Raw genomic sequence first — 19,952 nt, 5'->3', positions numbered from 1 at the left:
CGGGGAGGGTTTTGGGTACGGCGTAGGTATGGGTTAGCGTTAGAGTTAGGCTTAGTGTTAGTGTTAGGGCTCGGTTTAGGGTATGGGTTAGGATTAGGGTACGCGTTAGGGTTAGGGTAGGGGTTAGGGTTAGGGTACCCGTTAGGGTTAGGGTAGTTATTAAACCTATCCCACTCTCTAGATACCCCTTAGCACGTAAAGGAATATAATTTGGGGGTCCAGCCAAGGAGAAGGGTTTAGAAACTAGGATAAGAAACGGAACACACCCATTATCAAGAAATCACATTAGGATTCTCTTTTTACCCTGTTCCTTCAAACACTACTGCTTAGGAAATCTATTGGAGGCAGAAGCAGTCAAGGGTAGCTTAGGGTTAGGGTTAGGGTTAGGGTGAGGGTTAGTGTACGGCTTAGGGTATGGGTTCGGGTAGGGTTTCGGGTACGGCGTAGGGTATGGTTTAGCGTTAGGGTTAAGGTTAGTGTTACACTTAGGGCTCGGTTTTGGATAAGGGTTAGGATTAGGGTACGCGTTAGGGTTAGGGTAGGGGTTAGGGTTAGGGTACGCGTTAGGGTTAGTGTAGTTATTAAACCTATCCCACTCTCTAGATACCCCTTAGCACGTGAAGGAATATTATTTGGGGGTCCAGCCATTGAGAAGAGTTTAGACACTAGGATAAGATAAGGAACACACCCATTATCAAGAAATCACATTAGGATTCTCTTTTTAACCTGTTCCTTAAAACACTACTGCTTAGGAAATCTATTGGAGGCAGAAGCAGTCAAGGGTAGCTTAGGGTTAGGGTTAGGGTTAGGTTGAGGATTAGGGTACGGCATAGGGTACGGTTTCGGGGAGGGGTCCGAGTACGGCGTAGGGTATGGGTTAGGGTTAGGGTTAGGGTTAGTGTTAGGGTTAGGGCTCGGTGTAGGGTACGGGTTAGAATTAGGGTAGGGGTTATGGCTAGGTTAGGGGTTAGGGTTAGGGTACGCGTTAGGGTTAGGGTAGGGGTTAGGGTTAGGGTACGCATTAGGGTTAGGGTAGTTATTAAACCTATCCCACTCTCTAGATATCCTTTAGCACGTAAAGGAATATTATTTGGGGGTCCAGCCATGGAGAAGAGTTTAGACACTATGATAAGAGAAGGAATACACCCATTATGAAGAAATCGCATTAGGATTCTCTTTTTAACCTGTTCCTTAAAACACTAGTGCTTAGGAAATCTATTGGAGGCAGAAGCAGTCAAGGGTAGCTTAGGGTTAGGGTTAGGTTTAGGGTGAGGGTTAGGGTACGGCTTAGGGTACGGGTTGGCGGAGGGGTTCGGGTACGGCGTAGGGTATGGGCTAGGGTTAGGGTTAGGGTTAGTCTTAGCGTTAGGGCTCGGTTTAGGGTACGGGTTAGGATTAGGGTATGCGTTAGCTTAGGGTAGGTGTTAGGGTTAGGGTATGCGTTGGTGTTAGGGTAGTTATTAAACCTATCCCACTCTCTAGACACAACTTAGCACGTAAAGGAATATTATTTAGGGGTCCAGCCATGGAGAAGTGTTTAGACACTAGGATAAGATAAGGAACACACCCATTATCAAGAAATCACATTACGATTCTCTTTTTACACTGTTCCTTAAAGCACTAGTGCTTAGGAAATCTGTTTGAGGCAGAAGCAGTCAAGGGTATCTTAGGGTTAGGGTTAGGGTTAGGGTGAGGGTTAGGGTACGGCTTAGGGTGTGGATTCGGGGAGGGGTTCGGGTACGGCGTAGGGTATGGGTTAGGGTTAGGGTTAGGGTTAGTGTTAGGGTTAGGGTTCGGTTTAGAATACGGGTTAGGATTAGGGTACGCTTTAGGGTTATGGTAGGTGTTAGGGTTAGGTTACGCGTGAGGATTAGGGTAGTTATTAAACCTAACCCACTCTCTAGATACCCCTTAGCATGTAAAGGAGTATTATTTGGGGCTCCCGCCATGGAGAAGAGTTTAGACACTAGGATAAGATAAGGAACACACCCATTATCAAGAAATCACATTAGGATTCACTTTTTCACCTGTTCCTTAAAACACTAGTGCTTAGGAAATCTTTTGGAGGTAGAAGCAGTCAAGGGTAGTTTAGGGTTAGGGTTAGGACTATGGTGAGGGTTAGGATACGGCTTAGGGTACAGGTTCGGGGAGGGGTTCGGGTATGGCGTAGGTTATGGCTTAGGTTTAGGGTTAGCGTAGGTGTTCGGTTAGGGCTCGGTTTAGGGTACGGGTTAGGATTTGTGTACACGCTAGGTTTAGGGAAGGGGTTAGGGTTAGGGTACACGTTAGGGTTAGGGTAGGGGTTAGGGGTACGGTACGCGTTAGGGTTAGTGTAGTTATTAAACCTATCCCACTCTCTAGATACCCCTTAGCACGTAAAGGAATATTATTTGCGGGTCCAGCCATGGAGAAGAGTTTAGACACTACGATAAGATAAGGAACACACCCATTATCAAGAAATCATATTAGGATTCTCTTTTTAACCTGTTCCTTAAAACACTAGTTTTTAAGAAATCTATTGGAGCCAGAAGCAGTCAAGGGTAGCTTAGGGTTAGGGTTAGGGTTAGGGTGAGGGTTAGGGTACGGCTTAGCGTACGGGTTCGGGGAGGGTTTTAGGTACGGCGTAGTTATGGGTTAGCGTTAGAGTTAGGCTTAGTGTTAGTGTTAGGGCTCGGTTTAGGGTATGGGTTAGGATTAGGATACGCGTTAGGGTTAGGGTAGGGGTTAGGGTTAGGGTACGGGTTAGGGTTAGGGTAGTTATTATACCTATCCCACTGTCTAGATACCCCTTAGCACGTAAAGGGATATTATTTCGGGGTCCTGCCATGGAGAAGAGTTTAGACCCTAGGATCAGATAAGGAACACACCCATTATTAAGAAATCACATTAGGATCCTCTTTTTAACCTGTTCCTTAAAACACTAGTGCTTAGGAAATCTATTGGAGGCAGAAGCAGTCAAGGGTAGCTTAGGGTTAGGGTTAGGGTGAGGGTGAGGGTTAGTGTACGGCTTAGGGTACGGGTTCGGGGAGGGGTTCGGGTACGGCATAGGGTATGGGTTAGGGTTAGGGTTAGGGTTAGTTTTAGGGTTAGGGCTCTGTTTAGGGTACGGGTTAGGATTAGGGTACACGTTAGGGTTAGGGTAGGGGTTAGGGTTAGGGTACCCGTTAGGGTTAGGGTAGTTATTAAACCTATCCCACTCTCTAGATACCCCTTAGCACGTAAAGGAATATAATTTGGGGGTCCAGCCAAGGAGAAGGGTTTAGAAACTAGGATAAGAAACGGAACACACCCATTATCAAGAAATCACATTAGGATTCTCTTTTTACCCTGTTCCTTCAAACACTACTGCTTAGGAAATTTATTGGAGGCAGAAGCAGTCAAGGGTAGCTTAGGGTTAGGGTTAGGGTTAGGGTGAGGGTTAGTGTACGGCTTAGGGTATGGGTTCGGGTAGGGTTTCGGGTACGGCGTAGGGTATGGTTTAGCGTTAGGGTTAAGGTTAGTGTTACACTTAGGGCTCGGTTTTGGGTACGGGTTAGGATTAGGGTACGCGTTAGGGTTAGGGTAGGGGTTAGGGTTAGGGTACGCGTTAGGGTTAGGGTAGTTATTAAACCTATCCCACTCTCTAGATACCCCTTAGCACGTAAAGGAATATTATTTGGGGGTCCAGCCATTGAGAAGAGTTTAGACACTACGATAAGATAAGGAACACACCCATTATCAAGAAATCACATTAGGATTCTCTTTTTAACCTGTTCCTTAAAACACTAGTGCTTAGGAAATCTATTGGAGGCAGAAGCAGTCAAGGGTAGCTTAGGGTTAGGGTTAGGGTGAGGGTTAGGGTATGGGTTAGGGTACGGGTTCGGGGAGGGATTCGGGTACGGCGTAGGGTATGGGTTAGGGTTAGGGTTAGGGTTAGTGTTAGGTTAGGGCTCGGTTTAGGGTACGGGTTAGGATTAGGGTACGCATTAGTGTTAGGGTAGGGGTTAGGTTTAGGTTATCCGTTAGGGTAAGGGTAGTTATTAAACCTATCCCACTCTCTAGATACCCCTTATCACGTAAAGGAATAATATTTGGGTTCCAGCCATGGAGAAGAGTTTAGACACTAGGATAAGATAAGGAACACACCCATTATCAAGAAATCACATTAGGATTCTCTTTTTAACCTGTTCCTTAAAGCACTAGTGCTTAGGAAATCTGTTCGAGGCAGAAGCAGTCAAGGGTATCTTAGGGTTAGGGTTAGGGTTAGGGTGAGGGTTAGGGTACGGCTTAGGGTGTGGATTCGGGGAGGGGTTCGGGTAGGGCGTAGGGTATGGGTTAGGGTTAGGGTTAGGGTTAGTGTTAGGGTTAGGGTTCGGTTTAGAGTACGGGGTAGGATTAGGGTACGCGTTAGGGTTAGGGTAGGGGTTAGGGTTAGGGTACGCGTTAGGGTTAGGGTAGTTATTAAACCTAACCCACTCTCTAGATACCCCTTAGCATGTAAAGGAGTATTATTTGGGGCTCCCGCCATGGAGAAGAGTTTAGACACTAGGATAAGATAAGGAACACACCCATTATCAAGAAATCACATTAGGATTCACTTTTTAACCGGTTCCTTAAAACACTAGTGCTTAGGAAATCTTTTGGAGGTAGAAGCAGTCAAGGGTAGTTTAGGGTTAGGGTTAGGACTACGGTGAGGGTTAGGATACGGCTTAGGGTACAGGTTCGGGGAGGGGTTCGGGTATGGCGTAGGTTATGGCTTAGGTTTAGGGTTAGCGTAGGTGTTCGGTTAGGGCTCGGTTTAGGGTACGGGTTAGGATTTTGTACACGCTAGGGTTAGGGAAGGGGTTAGGGTTAGGGTACACGTTAGGGTTAGGGTAGGGGTTAGGGTTACGGTACGCGTTAGGGTTAGTGTACTTATTAAACCTATCCCACTCTCTAGATACCCCTTAGCACGTAAAGGAACATTATTTGGGGGTCCAGCCATGGAGAAGAGTTTAGACACTACGATAAGATAAGGAACACACCCATTATCAAGAAATCATATTAGGATTCTCTCTTTAACCTGTTCCTTAAAACACTAGTGCTTACGAAATCTAATGGTGGCAGAAGCGGTCAAGGGTAGCTTAGGGTTAGGGTTAGGGTGAGGGTGAGGGTTAGGGTACGGCTTAGGGTACGGGTTAGAACTAGGGTACGCGTTAGGGTTAGGGTAGGGGTTAGGGTTAGGGTACGCGTTAGGGTTAGGGTAGTTATTAAACCAATCCCACACTCTAGATAACCCTTATCACGGAAAGGAATATAATTTGGGGGTCCAGCCAAGGAGAAGAGTTTAGAAACTAGGATAAGATACGGAACACACCCATTATCAAGAAATCACATTAGGATTCTGTTTTTAACCTGTTCCTTAAAACACTAGTGCTTAGGAAATCTATTGGAGGCGGAAGCAGTCAAGGGTAGCTTAGGGTTAGGCTTAGGGTGAGGGTTAGGGTACGGCTTGGGGTACGGGTTCGGGGAGGGGTTCGGGTACGGCGTAGGGTATGGGTTAGGGTTAGGGTTAGGTTTAGTGTTAGGGTTAGAGCTCGGTTTAGGGTATGGGTTAGGATTAGGGTACGCGTTAGGGTTAGGGTAGCGGTTAGGGTTAGGGTACGCGTTAGGGTTAGGGTAGTTATTAAACCTATCCCACTCTCTATATACCCCTTAGCACGTAAAGGTATATTATTTTGGGGTCTAGCCATGGTGAAGAGTTTAGAGACTACGATAAGATAAGGAACACACCCATTATCAAGAAATCACATTAGGATTCTCTTTTTAACCTGTTCCTTAAAACACTAGTGCTTATTAAATCTATTTGAGGCAGAACCAGTCAAGGGGAGCTTAGGGTTAGTGTTAGGGTTAGGGTGAGGGTTACGGTACGTCTTGAGGTACAGGTTCGGGGAGGGGTTCGGGTATGGCATAGGGTATGGGTTAGGTTTAGGGGTAGGGTTAGTGTTAGGGTTAGGGTTAGGGCTCGGTTTAGGGTACGGGTTAGGATTAGGGTACGCGTTAGCTTAGGGTAGAGGTTAGGGTTAGGGTTCGCGTTAGGGTTAGGGTAGTTATTAAACCTATCCCACTCTCTAGATACCCCTTAGCACTTAAAGGAATATAATTTGGGGATCCAGCCAAGGAGAAGAGTTGAGAAACTAGGATAATATACGGAACACACCCATTATCAAGAAATCACATTAGGATTCTCTTTTTAACCTGTTCCTTAAAACACTAGTGCTTAGGAAATCTATTGGAGGCAGAAGCAGTCAAGGGTAGCTTAGGGTTAGGGTTAGGGTTAGGGTGAGGGTGAAGGTTAGGGTACGGGTTAGGGTACGGGTTTGGGGAGGGGTTCGGGTACGGCGTAGAGTATGGGTTAGGGTTAGGGTTAGTGTTAGGGTTAGGGCTCGGTTTAGGGTACGGGTTAGGATTAGGGTATGGTTTAGTGTTAGGGTAGGTGTTAGGGTTAGGGTTAGGGTAGTTATTAAACCTATCCCACTCTCTAGATACCCCTTACACGTAAAGGCATATTATTTGGGGGTCCAGCCATGGAGAAGAGTTTAGACACTAGGATAAGATAAGGAACACACCCATTATCAAGAAATCACATTAGGATTCTCTTTTAACCTGTTCCTTAAAACACTAGTGCTTAGGAAATCTATTGGAGGCAGAAGCAGTCAAGGGTAGCTTAGGGTTAGGGTTAGGGAGGGTGAGGGTTAGGGTACGGGTTAGGGTACGGGTTCGGGGAGCGGTTCGGGTAAGGCGTAGGGTATGGGTTAGGGTTAGTGTTAGCGTTAGTGTTAGGGTTAGGGCTCGGTTTAGGGTACGGGTTAGGATTAGGGTATGGTTTAGGGTTAGGGTAGGGGTTAGGGTTAGGGTTAGGGTAGTTATTAAATCTATCCCACTCTCTAGATACCCCTTAGCACGTAAAGGAATATTATTTAGGTGTCCAGCCATGGAGAAAAGTTTAGACACTAGGATAAGATAAGGAACACACCCATTATCAAGAAATCACATTAGGATTCTCTTTTTAACCTGTTCCTTAAAACACTAGTGCTTAGGAAATCTATTGGAGGCAGAAGCAGTCAAGGGTAGCTTAGAGTTAGAGTGAGGGTGAGGGTTAGATTACGGCTTAGGGTACGGGTTCGGGGAGGGATTCGGGTACGGCGTAGGGTATGGGTTAGGGTTAGGGTTAGGGTTAGTGTTAGGTTAGGGCTCGGTTTAGGGTACGGGTTAGGATTAGGGTACGCATTAGTGTTAGGGTAGGGGTTAGGTTTAGGTTATCCGTTAGGGTAAGGGTAGTTATTAAACCTATCCCACTCTCTAGATACCCCTTATCACGTAAAGGAATAATATTTGGGTTCCAGCCATGGAGAAGAGTTTAGACACTAGGATAAGATAAGGAACACACCCATTATCAAGAAATCACATTAGGATTCTCTTTTTAACCTGTTCCTTAAAACACTACTGCTTAGGAAATCTATTGGAGGCAGAAGCAGTCAAGGGTAGCTTAGGGTTAGGGTTAGGGTTAGGTTGAGGATTAGGGTACGGCATAGGGTACGGTTTCGGGGAGGGGTTCGAGTACGGCGTAGGGTATGGGTTAGGGTTAGGGTTAGGGTTAGTGTTAGGGTTAGGGCTCGGTGTAGGGTACGGGTTAGGATTAGGGTACGGGTATGGCTAGGGTAGGGGTAGGGTTAGGGTACGCGTTAGGGTTAGGGTAGGGGTTAGGGTTAGGGTACGCATTAGGGTTAGGGTAGTTATTAAACCTATCCCACTCTCTAGATATCCCTTAGCACGTAAAGGAATATTATTTGGGGGTCCAGCCATGGAGAAGAGTTTAGACACTATGATAAGAGAAGGAATACACCCATTATGAAGAAATCGCATTAGGATTCTCTTTTTAACCTGTTCCTTAAAACACTAGTGCTTAGGAAATCTATTGGAGGCAGAAGCAGTCAAGGGTAGCTTAGGGTTAGGGTTAGGTTTAGGGTGAGGGTTAGGGTACGGCTTAGGGTACGGGTTGGCGGAGGGGTTCGGGTACGGCGTAGGGTATGGGCTAGGGTTAGGGTTAGGGTTAGTCTTAGCGTTAGGGCTCGGTTAGGGTACGGGTTAGGATTAGGGTATGCGTTAGCTTAGGGTAGGTGTTAGGGTTAGGGTATGCGTTGGTGTTAGGGTAGTTATTAAACCTATCCCACTCTCTAGACACAACTTAGCACGTAAAGGAATATTAATTAGGGTCCAGCCATGGAGAAGTGTTTAGACACTAGGATAAGATAAGGAACACACCCATTATCAAGAAATCACATTAGGATTCTCTTTTAACCTGTTCCTTAAAACACTAGTGCTTAGGAAATCTATTGGAGGCAGAAGCAGTCAAGGGTAGCTTAGGGATAGGGTTAGGGTTAGGGTGAGGGTGAAGGTTAGGGTACGGGTTAGGGTACGGGTTTGGGGAGGGGTTCGGGTACGGCGTAGGGTATGGGTTAGGGTTAGGGTTATGGTTAGTGTTAGTGTTAGGGCTCGGTTTAGGGTACGGGTTAGGATTAGGTTACGTGTTAGGGTTAGGGTAGAGGTTAGGGTTAGGGTACGCGTTAGGGTTAGGGTAGTTATTAAACCTATCCCACTCTATAGATACCCCTTAGCACGTAAAGGAATATTATTTGGGGGTCCTGCCATGGAGAACAGTTTAGACACTAGGATAAGATAAAAGAACACACCCATTATCAAGAAATCACATTAGGATTCTCTTTTTAACCTGTTCCTTAAAACACTAGTGCTTAGGAAATCTATTGGAGGCAGAAGCAGTCAAGGGTAGCTTAGGGTTCGGTTTAGGGTGAGTGTTAGGGTACGGGTTAGGGTACGGGTTCGAGGAGGGGTTCGGGTACGGCGTAGGGTATGGGCTAGGGTTAGGGTTAGGGTTAGTCTTAGCGTTAGGGCTCGGTTTAGGGTACGGGTTAGGATTAGGGTACACGTTAGCTTAGGGTAGGGGTTAGGGTTAGGGTATGCGTTGGTGTTAGGGTAGTTATTAAACCTATCCCACTCTCTAGACACACCTTAGCACGTAAAGGAATATTATTTAGGGGTCCAGCCATGGAGAAGAGTTTAGACACTAGGATAAGATAAGGAACACACACATTATCAAGAAATCACATTACGATTCTCTTTTTACACTGTTCCTTAAAGCACTAGTGCTTAGGAAATCTGTTCGAGGCAGAAGCAGTCAAGGGTATCTTAGGGTTAGGGTTAGGGTTAGGGTGAGGGTTAGGGTACGGCTTAGGGTGTGGATTCGGGGAGGGGTTCGGGTAGGGCGTAGGGTATGGGTTAGGGTTAGGGTTAGGGTTAGTGTTAGGGTTAGGGTTCGGTTTAGAGTACGGGGTAGGATTAGGGTACGCGTTAGGGTTAGGGTAGGGGTTAGGGTTAGGGTACGCGTTAGGGTTAGGGTAGTTATTAAACCTAACCCACTCTCTAGATACCCCTTAGCATGTAAAGGAGTATTATTTGGGGCTCCCGCCATGGAGAAGAGTTTAGACACTAGGATAAGATAAGGAACACACCCATTATCAAGAAATCACATTAGGATTCACTTTTTAACCGGTTCCTTAAAACACTAGTGCTTAGGAAATCTTTTGGAGGTAGAAGCAGTCAAGGGTAGTTTAGGGTTAGGGTTAGGACTACGGTGAGGGTTAGGATACGGCTTAGGGTACAGGTTCGGGGAGGGGTTCGGGTATGGCGTAGGTTATGGCTTAGGTTTAGGGTTAGCGTAGGTGTTCGGTTAGGGCTCGGTTTAGGGTACGGGTTAGGATTTTGTACACGCTAGGGTTAGGGAAGGGGTTAGGGTTAGGGTACACGTTAGGGTTAGGGTAGGGGTTAGGGTTACGGTACGCGTTAGGGTTAGTGTACTTATTAAACCTATCCCACTCTCTAGATACCCCTTAGCACGTAAAGGAATATTATTTGGGGGTCCAGCCATGGAGAAGAGTTTAGACACTACGATAAGATAAGGAACACACCCATTATCAAGAAATCATATTAGGATTCTCTCTTTAACCTGTTCCTTAAAACACTAGTGCTTACGAAATCTAATGGTGGCAGAAGCGGTCAAGGGTAGCTTAGGGTTAGGGTTAGGGTGAGGGTGAGGGTTAGGGTACGGCTTAGGGTACGGGTTAGAACTAGGGTACGCGTTAGGGTTAGGGTAGGGGTTAGGGTTAGGGTACGCGTTAGGGTTAGGGTAGTTATTAAACCAATCCCACACTCTAGATAACCCTTATCACGGAAAGGAATATAATTTGGGGGTCCAGCCAAGGAGAAGAGTTTAGAAACTAGGATAAGATACGGAACACACCCATTATCAAGAAATCACATTAGGATTCTGTTTTTAACCTGTTCCTTAAAACACTAGTGCTTAGGAAATCTATTGGAGGCGGAAGCAGTCAAGGGTAGCTTAGGGTTAGGCTTAGGGTGAGGGTTAGGGTACGGCTTGGGGTACGGGTTCGGGGAGGGGTTCGGGTACGGCGTAGGGTATGGGTTAGGGTTAGGGTTAGGTTTAGTGTTAGGGTTAGAGCTCGGTTTAGGGTATGGGTTAGGATTAGGGTACGCGTTAGGGTTAGGGTAGCGGTTAGGGTTAGGGTACGCGTTAGGGTTAGGGTAGTTATTAAACCTATCCCACTCTCTATATACCCCTTAGCACGTAAAGGTATATTATTTTGGGGTCTAGCCATGGTGAAGAGTTTAGAGACTACGATAAGATAAGGAACACACCCATTATCAAGAAATCACATTAGGATTCTCTTTTTAACCTGTTCCTTAAAACACTAGTGCTTATTAAATCTATTTGAGGCAGAACCAGTCAAGGGGAGCTTAGGGTTAGTGTTAGGGTTAGGGTGAGGGTTACGGTACGTCTTGAGGTACAGGTTCGGGGAGGGGTTCGGGTATGGCATAGGGTATGGGTTAGGTTTAGGGGTAGGGTTAGTGTTAGGGTTAGGGCTCGGTTTAGGGTACGGGTTAGGATTAGGGTACGCGTTAGCTTAGGGTAGAGGTTAGGGTTAGGGTTCGCGTTAGGGTTAGGGTAGTTATTAAACCTATCCCACTCTCTAGATACCCCTTAGCACTTAAAGGAATATAATTTGGGGATCCAGCCAAGGAGAAGAGTTGAGAAACTAGGATAATATACGGAACACACCCATTATCAAGAAATCACATTAGGATTCTCTTTTTAACCTGTTCCTTAAAACACTAGTGCTTAGGAAATCTATTGGAGGCAGAAGCAGTCAAGGGTAGCTTAGGGTTAGGGTTAGGGTTAGGGTGAGGGTGAAGGTTAGGGTACGGGTTAGGGTACGGGTTTGGGGAGGGGTTCGGGTACGGCGTAGAGTATGGGTTAGGGTTAGGGTTAGGGTTAGTGTTAGGGTTAGGGCTCGGTTTAGGGTACGGGTTAGGATTAGGGTATGGTTTAGTGTTAGGGTAGGTGTTAGGGTTAGGGTTAGGGTAGTTATTAAACCTATCCCACTCTCTAGATACCCCTTACACGTAAAGGCATATTATTTGGGGGTCCAGCCATGGAGAAGAGTTTAGACACTAGGATAAGATAAGGAACACACCCATTATCAAGAAATCACATTAGGATTCTCTTTTTAACCTGTTCCTTAAAACACTAGTGCTTAGGAAATCTATTGGAGGCAGAAGCAGTCAAGGGTAGCTTAGGGTTAGGGTTAGGGTGAGGGTGAGGGTTAGGGTACGGGTTAGGGTACGGGTTCGGGGAGCGGTTCGGGTAAGGCGTAGGGTATGGGTTAGGGTTAGTGTTAGCGTTAGTGTTAGGGTTAGGGCTCGGTTTAGGGTACGGGTTAGGATTAGGGTATGGTTTAGGGTTAGGGTAGGGGTTAGGGTTAGGGTTAGGGTAGTTATTAAATCTATCCCACTCTCTAGATACCCCTTAGCACGTAAAGGAATATTATTTAGGTGTCCAGCCATGGAGAAAAGTTTAGACACTAGGATAAGATAAGGAACACACCCATTATCAAGAAATCACATTAGGATTCTCTTTTTAACCTGTTCCTTAAAACACTAGTGCTTAGGAAATCTATTGGAGGCAGAAGCAGTCAAGGGTAGCTTAGAGTTAGAGTGAGGGTGAGGGTTAGATTACGGCTTAGGGTACGGGTTCGGGGAGTGTTACGGGTACGGCGTAGGGTATGGGTTAGGGTTAGGGTTAGGGTTAGTGTTAGGGTTAGGGCTCGGTTTGGGGTACGGGGTAGGATTAGCGTAAGCGTTAGGGTTAGGGTAGGGGTTAGGGTTAGGGTACGCGTTAGGGTTAGGGTAGTTATTAAACCTATCCCACTCTCTAGATACCCCTTAGCACGTAAAGGAATATAATTTGGAGGTCCAGCCATGGAGAACAGTTTAGACACTAGGATAAGATAAGGAACACACCCATTATCAAGAAATCACTTTAGGATTCTCTTTTTAACCTGTTCCTTAAAACACTAGTGCTTAGGAAATCTATTGGAGGCAGAAGCAGTCAAGGTTACCTTAGGGTTAGGGTTAGGGTGAGGGTGAGGTTTAGGGTACGGCTTATGGTACGATTTAGGGGAGGGGTTCGTGTACGGCATAGAGTATGGGATAGAGTTAGGGTTAGGGTTAGTGTTAGGGTTAAGGCTCGGTTTAGGGTACGGGTTAGGATTAGGGTACGCGTTAGGGTTAGGGTAGGGGTTAGGGTTAGGGTACGGGTTAGGGTTAGGGTAGTTATTATACCTATCCCACTGTCTAGATACCCCTTAGCACGTAAAGGGATATTATTTCGGGGTCCAGCCATGGAGAAGAGTTTAGACACTAGGATCAGATAAGGAACACACCCATTATTAAGAAATCACATTAGGATCCTCTTTTTAACCTGTTCCTTAAAACACTAGTGCTTAGGAAATCTACTGGAGGCAGAAGCAGTCAAGGGCAGCTTAGGGTTGGGGTTAGGGTGAGGGTGAGGGTTATGGTACAGCTTATGGTACAGGTTCGGGGAGGGGTTCGGGTACGGCATAGGGTATGGGTTAGGGTTAGGGTTAGTGTTAGGGTTAGGGCTCGGTTTGGGGTACGGTGTAGGATTAGCGTAAGCGTTAGGGTTAGGGTAGGGGTTAGGGTTAGGGTACGCGTTAGGGTTAGGGTAGTTATTAAACCTATCCCACTCTCTAGATTCCCCTTAGCACGTAAAGGAATATAATTTGGAGGTCCAGCCATGGAGAACAGTTTAGACACTAGGATAAGATAAGGAACACACCCATTATCAAGAAATCACATTAGGATTCTCTTTTTAACCTGTTCCTTAAAACACTAGTGCTTAGGAAATCTATTGGAGGCAGAACCAGTCAAGGTTAGCTTAGGGTTAGGGTTAGGGTGAGGGTGAGGTTTAGGGTACGGCTTATGGTACGAGTTAGGGGAGGGGTTCGTGTACGGCATAGAGTATGGGATAGAGTTAGGGTTAGGGTTAGTGTTAGGGTTAAGGCTCGGTTTAGGGTACGGGTTAGGATTAGGGTACGCGTTAGGGTTAGGGTAGGGGTTAGGGTTAGGGTACGGGTTAGGGTTAGGGTAGTTATTATACCTATCCCACTGTCTAGATACCCCTTAGCACGTAAAGGGATATTATTTCGGGGTCCAGCCATGGAGAAGAGTTTAGACACTAGGATCAGATAAGGAACACACCCATTATTAAGAAATCACATTAGGATCCTCTTTTTAACCTGTTCCTTAAAACACTAGTGCTTAGGAAATCTACTGGAGGCAGAAGCAGTCAAGGGCAGCTTAGGGTTGGGGTTAGGGTGAGGGTGAGGGTTATGGTACAGCTTATGGTACAGGTTCGGGGAGGGGTTCGGGTACGGCATAGGGTATGGGTTAGGGTTAGGGTTAGTGTTAGGGTTAGGGCTCGGTTTAGGGTACGGGTTAGGATTAGGGTACGCGTTAGGGTTAGGGTAGGGGTTAGGGTTAGGGTTCGCGTTAGGGTTAGGGTAGTTATTAAACCTATCCCACTCTCTAGATACCACTTAGCACGTAAAGGAATATTATTTGTGGGTCCAGCCCTGGAAAAGAGTTTAGACACTAGGATAAGATAAGGAAAACACCCATTATCAAGAAATCACATTAGGATTCTCTTTTTAACCTTTTCCTTAAAACACTAGTGGTTAGGAAATCTATTGGAGGCAGAAGCAGTCAAGGGTAGCTTAGGGTTAGGGTGAGGGTGAGGGTGATGGTTAGGGTACGGGTTTGGGTCGGGGTTCGGGTACACCCTAGGGTATGTGTTAGGGTTAGGGTTAGGGTTAGTGTTAGGGTTAGGGCTCGGTTTAGGGTACGGTTTAGGATTAGGGTACGCATTAGGGTTAGGGTAGGGGTTACGGTTAGGGTATGCGTTAGGGTTAGGGTAGTTATTAAACCTATCCCACTCTCTAGATACCCCTTAGCACGTAAAGTAATATTTTTGGGGGTCCAGCCATGGAGAAGAGTTTAGACACTAGGATAAGATAAGGAACACACCCATTATCAAGAAATCACATTAGGATTCTCTTTTGAACATGTTCCTTAAAACACTCGTGCTTAGGAAATCTATTGGAGGCAGAAGCAGTCAAGGATAGCTTAGGGTTAGGGTTAGGGTTAGGGTGAGGGTTAGGGTTAGGGTTAGGGTTAGGGTTAGGGTGAGGGTTAGGGTTAGGGTACGCGTTAGGGTTAGGGTAGTTATTAAACCTATCCCACTCTCTAGACACCCCTTAGCACATAAAGGAATATTATTTGCGGGTCCAGCCATGGAGAAAAGTTTAGACACTAGGATAAGATAAGGAACACACCCATTATCAAGAAATCACATTAGGATTCTCTTTTTAACCTGTTCCTTAAAACACTACTGCTTAGGAAATCTATTGGAGGCAGAAGCAGTCAAGGGTAGCTTAGTGTTAGGGTTAGGGTTAGGCTGAGGGTTAGGGTACGGGTATGGGGAGGGGTTCGGGTACGGCGTAGGGTATGTGTTAGTGTTAGGGTTATGGTTAGTGTTAGGGTTAGGGCTCGGTTTAGGTTACGGGTTAGGATTAGGGTACGCATTAGGGTTAGGGTAGGGGTTAGGGTAAGGGTACGCGTTAGGGTTACCGTAGTTATTAAACCTATCCCACTCTCTAGATACCCCTTAGCACGTAAAGGAATATAATTTGGGGGTCCAGCCAAGGAGAAGAGTTTAGAAACTAGGATAAGATACGGAACACACCCATTATGAAGAAATCACATTAAGATTCTCTTTTTAACATGTTCCTTAAAACACTAGTGCTTAGGAAATCTATTGGAGGCAGAAGTAGTCAAGGGTAGCTTCGGTTTAGGGTAAGGGTTAGGGTGAGGGTTAGGGTACGGCTTAGGGTACTGGTTCGGTGAGGGTTTCGGGTACGGCGTAGGGTATGGGTTAGGGTTAGGGTTAGGGTTAGTGTTAGTGTTAGGGCTCGGTTTAGTGTACGGGGTAGGATTAGGGTACGCGTTAGGGTTAGGGTAGGGGTTAGGGTTAGGGTACGCGTTAGGGTTAGGGTAGTTATTAAACCTATCCCACTCTCTAGATACCCCTGAGCACGTAAAGGAATCTTATTTGGGGGTCCAGGCATGGAGAAGAGTTTAGACACTACGATAAGATAAGGAACACACCCATTATCAAGAAATCACATTAGGATTCTCTTTTTAACCTGTTCCTTAAAACACTAGTGCTTAGGAAATCTATTGGAGGCAGAAGCAGTCAAGGGTAGCTTTGGGTTAGGGTTAGGTTTGGGGTTAGTGTTAGGGTTAGGGCTCGGTTTAGGGTATGGGTTACGATTAGGGTATGCGTTAGGGTTAGGGTAGGGGTTAGGGTTAGGGTATGCGTTAGGGTTAGGGTAGTTATTAAACCTATCCCACTCTCTAGATACCCCTTAGCACGTAAAGGAATATTATTTGGGGGTCCAGCCATTGAGAAGAGTTTAGACACTACGATAAGATAAGGAACACACCCATTATCAAGAAATCACATTAGGATTCTCTTTTTAACCTGTTCCTTAAAACACTAGTGCTTAGGAAATCTATTGGAGGCAGAAGCAGTCAAGGGTAGCTTAGGGTTAGGGTTAGGGTGAGGGTTAGGGTATGGGTTAGGGTACGGGTTCGGGGAGGGATTCGGGTACGGCGTAGGGTATGGGTTAGGGTTAGGGTTAGGGTTAGTGTTAGGTTAGGGCTCGGTTTAGGGTACGGGTTAGGATTAGGGTACGCATTAGTGTTAGGGTAGGGGTTAGGTTTAGGTTATGCGTTAGGGTTAGGGTAGTTATTAAACCTATCCCACACTCTAGATACCCCTTAGCACGTAAAGGAATATTATTTGCGGGTCCAGCCATGGAGAAGAGTTTAGACACTAGGATAAGATAAGGAACACACCCATTATCAGGAAATCACATTAGGATTCTCTTTTTAACCTGTTCCTTAAAACACTAGTGCTTAGGAAATCTATTGGAGGCAGAAGCAGTCAAGGGTAGCTTAGGGTTAGGGTTAGGGTTAGGTTGAGGATTAGGGTACGGCATAGGGTACGGTTTCGGGGAGGGGTTCGAGTACGGTGTAGGGTATGGGTTAGGGTTAGGGTTAGGGTTAGGGTTAGGGCTCGGTGTAGGGTACGGGTTAGGATTAGGGTACGGGTTATGGCTAGGGTAGGGGTTAGGGTTAGGGTACGCGTTAGGGTTAGGGTAGTTATTAAACCTATCCCACTCTCTAGATACCCCTTATCACGTAAAGGAATATTATTTGGGTTCCAGCCATGGAGAAGAGTTTAGACACTACGATAAGATAAGGAACACACCCATTATGAAGAAATCACATTAGGATTCTCTTTTTAACCTGTTCCTTAAAACACTAGTGCTTAGGAAATCTATTGGAGCAGAAGCAGTCAAGGGTAGCTTAGGGTTAGGGTTAGGGTTAGGGTGAGGGTTAGGGTACGGCTTAGGCTACGGGTTCAGTGAGGGTTTCGGGTACGGCGTAGGGTATGGGTTAGCGTTAGGGTTAAGGTTAGTGTTACTCTTACGGCTCGGTTTTGGGTACGGGTTAGGATTAAGGTACGCGTTAGGGTTAGGGTAGGGGTTAGGGTTAGGGTACGCATTAGGGTTAGGGTAGTTATTAAACCTATCCCACTCTCTAATTATCCCTTAGCACGTAAAGGAATATTATTTGGGGGTCCAGCCATGGAGAAGAGTTTAGACACTATGATAAGAGAAGGAATACACCCATTATGAAGAAATCGCATTAGGATTCTCTTTTTAACCTGTTCCTTAAAACACTAGTGCTTAGGAAATCTATTGGAGGCAGAAGCAGTCAAGGGTAGCTTAGGGTTAGGGTTAGGGTGAGGGTGAGGGTTAGGGTACGGGTGAGGGTACGGGTTAGGGTACGGGTTAGGGTACGGGTTCGGGGAGGGGTTCGGGTACGGCGTAGGGTATGGGTTATGGTTAGGGTTATGGTTAGTATTAGGTTTAGGGCTCGGTTTAGGGTACGGGTTAGGATTACGGTACGAGTTAAGGTTAGGGTAGGGGTTAGGGTTAGGGTACGCGTTAGGGTTAGGGTAGTTATTAAACCTATCCCACTCTCTAGGTACCCCTTAGCACGTAAAGGAATATAATTTGGGGGTACAGCCAAGCAGAACAGTTTAGAAACTAGGATAAGATACGGAACACACCTATTATCAAGAAATCACATTAGGATTCTCTTTTTAAACTGTTCCTTAAAACACTAGTGCTTAGGAAATCTATTGGAGGCAGAAGCAGTCAAGGGTAGCTTAGGGTTAGGGTTAGAGTTAGGGGGAGGGTTAGGGTACGGCTTAGGGTACGGGTTCGGGGAGGGGTTCTGGTACGGCATAGAGTATGGGATAGGGTTAGGGTTAGGGTTAGTGTTAGGGTTAAGGCTCGGTTTAGGGTACGGGTTAGGTTTAGGGTACGCGTTAGGTTTAGGGTAAGGGTTAGGGTTAGGGTACGCATTAGGGTTAGGGTAGTTATTAAACCTATCCCACTCTCTAGATACCCCTTAGCACGTAAAGGAATATTATTTGGGGGTCCAGCCATGGAGAAGAGTTTAGACACTAGGATAAGATAAGGAACACACCCATTATCAAGAAATCAAATTAGGATTCTCTTTTTAACCTGTTCCTTAAAACACTAGTGTTTAAGAAATCTATTGGAGCCAGAAGCAGTCCATGGTAGCTTAGAGTTAGGGTTAGGGTTAGGGTGAGGGTTAGGGTACGGCTTAGCGTACGGGTTCGGGGAGGGTTTTGGGTACGGCGTAGGTATGGGTTAGCGTTAGAGTTAGGCTTAGTGTTAGTGTTAGGGCTCGGTTTAGGGTATGGGTTAGGATTAGGGTACGCGTTAGGGTTAGGGTAGGGGTTAGGGTTAGGGTACGGGTTAGGGTTAGGGTAGTTATTATACCTATCCCACTGTCTAGATACCCCTTAGCACGTAAAGGGATATTATTTCGGGGTCCTGCCATGGACAAGAGTTTAGACTCTAGGATCAGATAAGGAACACACCCATTATTAAGAAATCACATTAGGATCCTCTTTTTAACCTGTTCCTTAAAACACTAGTGCTTAGGAAATCTATTGGAGGCAGAAGCAGTCAAGGGTAGCTTAGGGTTAGGGTTAGGGTGAGGGTGAGGGTTAGGGTACGGCTTAGGGTACGGGTTCGGGGAGGGGTTCGGGTACGGCATAGGGTATGGGTTAGGGTTAGGGTTAGGGTTAGTTTTAGGGTTAGGGCTCTGTTTAGGGTATGGGTTAGGATTAGGGTACACGTTAGGGTTAGGGTAGGCGTTAGGGTTAGGGTACTCGTTAGGGTTAGGGTAGTTATTAAAGCTATTCCACTCTCTAGATACCCCTTAGCACGTAAAGGAATATAATTTGGGGGTCCAGCCAAGGAGAAGAGTTTAGAAACTAGGATAAGATACGGAACACACCCATTAAGAAGAAATCGCATTAGGATTCTCTTTTTAACCTGTTCCTTAAAACAGTAGTGCTTAGGAAATCTATTGGAGGCAGAAGCAGTCAAGGGTAGCTTAGGGTTAGGGTTAGGGTGAGGGTGAGGGTTAGGGTACGGCTTAGGGTACGGGTTCGGGGAGGGTTTCGGGTACGGCGTAGGGTATGGGTTAGGGTTAGGGTTAGGGTTAGTGTTACGGTTAGGTCTCGGTTTAGGGTACGGGTTAGGATTAGGGTACGCGTTAGGGTTAGGGTAGGTGTTAGAGTTAGGGTACGCGTTAGGTTTAGGGTAGTTATTAAAGCTATTCCACTCTCTAGATACCCCTTAGCACGTAAAGGAATATAATTTGGGGGTCCAGCCAAGGAGAAGAGTTTAGAAACTAGGATAAGATACGGAACACACCCATTATCAGGAAATCACATTAGGATTCTCTTTTTAACCTGTTCCTTAAAACACTAGTGCTTAGGAAATCTACTGGAGCCAGAAGCAGTCAAGGGTTGCTTAGGGTTAGGGTTAGGGTGAGGGTGAAGGTTAGGGTACGGGTTAGGGGAGGGTTTCGGGTACGGCGTAGAGTAGGGGGTAGTGTTAGTGTTAGGGGTAGTGTTAGGGGTAGGGCTCGGTTTAGAGTATGGGTTAGGATTAGGGTACGCGTTAGGGTTAGGGTAGGGGTTAGGGTTAGTGTACGCGTTAGGGTTAGGGTAGTTATTAAACCTATCCCACTCTCTTGATAGCCCTTAGCACGTAAAGGAATATTATTTGGGGGTCCAGCCATGGAGAAGAGTTTAGACACTACGATAAGATAAGGAACACACCCATTATCAAGAAATCACATTAGGATTCTCTTTTTAACCTGTTCCTTAAAACACTAGTGCTTAGGAAATCTATTGGAGCAGAAGCAGTCAAGGGTAGCTTAGGGTTAGGGTTAGGGTGAGGGTGAGGGTTAGGGTACGGCTTAGGCTACGGTTCGGTCAGGCTTTCGGGTACGGCGTAGGG

Source organism: Balaenoptera acutorostrata, chromosome 15, assembly GCF_949987535.1.
Source record: "Balaenoptera acutorostrata chromosome 15, mBalAcu1.1, whole genome shotgun sequence".
NCBI lineage: Eukaryota > Metazoa > Chordata > Mammalia > Artiodactyla > Balaenopteridae > Balaenoptera > Balaenoptera acutorostrata.
Note: the sequence above shows the minus strand (reverse complement) of the source record.